Source organism: Mastomys coucha, unplaced genomic scaffold (assembly GCF_008632895.1).
Source record: "Mastomys coucha isolate ucsf_1 unplaced genomic scaffold, UCSF_Mcou_1 pScaffold22, whole genome shotgun sequence".
Lineage (NCBI taxonomy): Eukaryota > Metazoa > Chordata > Mammalia > Rodentia > Muridae > Mastomys > Mastomys coucha.
The window spans coordinates 129,308,059-129,309,079 of record NW_022196905.1 but is presented as its reverse complement, the minus strand read 5'-3'; positions in this window follow the sequence as shown (position 1 = coordinate 129,309,079).

Here is a 1,021-nt window from a genome sequence, read left to right as displayed (position 1 = left end):
ACTATGCTATTCTTCTGGGCTTGTGAAACAATGCACCAGGGAGATCCCATTCTTGCTAACCTTTCTGTAAATAATGCAATACTCAAGTTCCTTCTTAAACCACAACCTACCTTCTACCTAGACCATTGTAAATTCCTGTATATGGGAGTGACTCAGCTGTTATTCTAAGTATTTGTGGGGGACCTCCATTTAACAGAGGAGCCACCAACTTTCTTCTATTAAACAATGTAGTCTGCCATACATGACTAATGAGAATTCCAAGTTTACTTTGTTGAACTTGCCCTGGGATTATTAACTCTTATCTAGTAAACTGCAATGCCTGATTTCTTTCACTATCTCTATTTCAACACTGGAGGCATTTCATTAAATTCCAAGCCCAGGGTCAGCTCAGAGTTGACTAGGATGTTGGGACACTGATAGAGGACAGGAAACAACATCTAAGCTAACTTGACTATTTACCAAATCATTCCTTGGGGGCACCTCTATACCTATAATAAAACAATACTGAAAGAAAGCATGCAGAACCCTCCATCGAGTATGGCAAGGAAAAATCTGGACCACATATTGTGGTCTCCCTCCCCTTAGCCTGGACAGTAAAGCAGCGTTGTGGAAGCAGCTACATTCAGTAGCTCCACCTCTATTTGCAAGAAGGAAGTTTCTGATTGGACTGTTATACCGACGTAGTTTGGGGGAGGGGTTTGCCCCAAGTATTTTACCTGTTGCAGGAACAAAGGAATTAACATTAAATGGAAGATGACTGAGTGACCAGACCTCATGTTGTCTAATGTTCTTCCCACGTGGGTACGGTATGGTATTGGCTAGCCTACCTCTACTTATCTTCTTTAATCTTTTCCTGTCCATATCTTACTCCTGATTCAAAAAGGACTCTTTTTATCCTTTTCATGTTGGTTTTGGATTCCAACAACATATGTCTTTCGGGACGGCACGGACATCCAGGAGACCAGTTTCCCTGAAACTTTTTGCCTCAGGACCAGGGCCAAGCTTTTGGACTTGTCACACA